The sequence below is a fragment of the Coregonus lavaretus genome (assembly GCF_964263955.1).
Source record: "Coregonus lavaretus genome assembly, chromosome: 28".
NCBI lineage: Eukaryota > Metazoa > Chordata > Actinopteri > Salmoniformes > Salmonidae > Coregonus > Coregonus lavaretus.
Genome location: NC_140015.1, coordinates 12,521,935 through 12,524,068, shown reverse-complemented (window position 1 = coordinate 12,524,068; position 2,134 = coordinate 12,521,935). Strand labels below are relative to the sequence as shown.

At 42.0% G+C, this 2,134-nt stretch overlaps 1 protein-coding gene across 1 annotated transcript in view; it reads left to right on the top strand.

Annotated features, from left to right (window-relative positions):
• Positions 1 to 2,134, top strand: part of LOC311104443 (zinc finger protein 385C-like) — a gene marked incomplete at both ends in the record, with an annotated part of 664,983 nt that overhangs the window by 165,593 nt on the left and 497,256 nt on the right. The gene's annotated exons all lie outside the window — the stretch shown is intronic.

Genomic DNA, 2,134 nt, shown 5'->3' with positions numbered 1-2,134 from the left:
TCAGGGGTTCAGGCAAGGATCAAAGAACAGGCTAAATTTGCCTTCTACGTCCATTGTAGTGCTCATTGTCTGAATTTAGTGTTAGTTGATGTAGTCAAAAGTGTCCCAGAAACGGAGGAGTTTTTTTCTTTGTTACAGAGTCTTTATATGTTTACTTCTTCCTCATATGTGCACCCAAAATGGCTGTCTCTCCAAAGAGAAATGTATGGCAGAACCAGAGAGCTGCAACGTTTAAGCGACACACGTTGGTCATGCCGATTTCTAGCCCTACGTAATATCATGGACACTCTACCTGCCCTTAAACGACTACTGCAAGAGATTGCTCAAGAACGTCATGGTGAAAGAACTGTTGAGGCCCGAGGTCTTCTTGCTCAAATTGACCTAGAATTTGTTGTGCATCTTGTTACTCTGCGTAAGTTGTTTGGGGAGACAAAGCTATTGTCTGACATGTTACAGTCACAAACTGTTGATCTGTCAAGTGCTGTTGACTTAGTAAATGCTTTAGTCCTGACATTGAAAGACCACAGGCAGGAGTCTTTCTTTGATGAGTTGTGGGATGAAGCATTGAATATTTGTGAGCAGTGTGATTCTGCAACAAGGTCAGTGGCGAAACGTCAGAAAATGCTGAGCTCTAGACTCAGTGGCTACTGCACGCTAAGCACTGTTGGTCAGAGGGAGGTAGAACGTGACAAAGATATGTTTCTCACATCATTTTTCTATCCTGTAATTGACAGCATGCTCAATGAGTTGAACAGACGTTTCTCCAATACAAACTGTGAGCTCATGAGAAGCATACAGTCTCTCAGTCCCCAGAGTGATACCTTTTTAAAGGAGAGCAATGTTTTTTCATTTGGCCGTTTGTATAATGCAGACATTGATGATTTAGGGCATGAGCTCCATCAATTTAAGAGTATATATATTAAAAAAATACAGAGTGGTGAAGTCAAAAAGCCATGCAGTACAGTTGAGCTGGTTTGTTTTATTGAGCCATACAGGGAAGTTTTCTTTGAGCTCTTTAGACTGTGCAAGATTGCTGTAACCCTTCCTGTAAGCTCAGCCTCTTGCGAACGCAGTTTCTCCACACTGAAACTGATAAAAACCTTCCTGCGGTCCACCACTAGTGATGAGAGACTCAGTGATCTTGGTGTCCTGAGCATAGAGTCCAGAAGGGCCAAGGCTCTGGATCTTGATGTATTTGTGGACCGTTTTGCCAGACAGCACAACCGCCGTATCCTGTTGCTGTAGTGTATCTATATGATATATACGCTAGTAGCGTATGAGTGCCGCTGTGAGGAAAAAGAGATATAATGAACAATAAAACAACAAGCTTGAGCTTCTTAAGACACGGTGGGTTTATCTGTTCTCAATACCACCGGTAAAATGAATGGAGTTAGTCTGGTGTCCACATGAAGTTACGTGTGTAGACAAAGAGTCTGGTGTCCATATGAAGTTACATGTGTAGACAGAGACAGTCTGGTGTCCATATGAAGTTACATGTGTAGACAGAGACAGTCTGGTGTCCATATGAAGTTACATGTGTTGACAGAGACAGTCTGGTGCCCATATGAAGTTAAATGTGTAAACAAAGACAGTCTGGTGTCCATATGAAGTTACATGTGTAGACAGAGACAGTCTGGTGCCCATATGAAGTTAAATGTGTAAACAAAGACAGTCTGGTGTCCATATGAAGTTACATGTGTAGACAGAGACAGTCTGGTGCCCATATGAAGTTACATGTGTAGACAAAGAGTCTGGTGTCCATATGAAGTTACATGTGTAAACAGAGACGGTCTGGGGTCCATATGAAGTTAGATGTGTAGACAAAGACAGTCTGGTGTCCACATGAAGTTACATGTGTCTACTTAGATGAACCCACCGTGTCTTAAGAAGCTGAAGCTTGTTTTATTTTTCATTTTACATCATCTATCTTTTTTTCCTCACAGTACCAGTAGTTCCACACACTACTAGAGTGTATGTATGTTTGTATGTATGTATATATATCCCACCAATCCTCTCTCAAGAGGTTTTCAAAAAGGGGCAAACTCATGTCTCAAGACCTGCTTCTGTTGGTTCCCCTCTCCTGCCTGTAACTTTCCATCCACATCCCCAAAGTTTTGTGGCCCATTATGACATC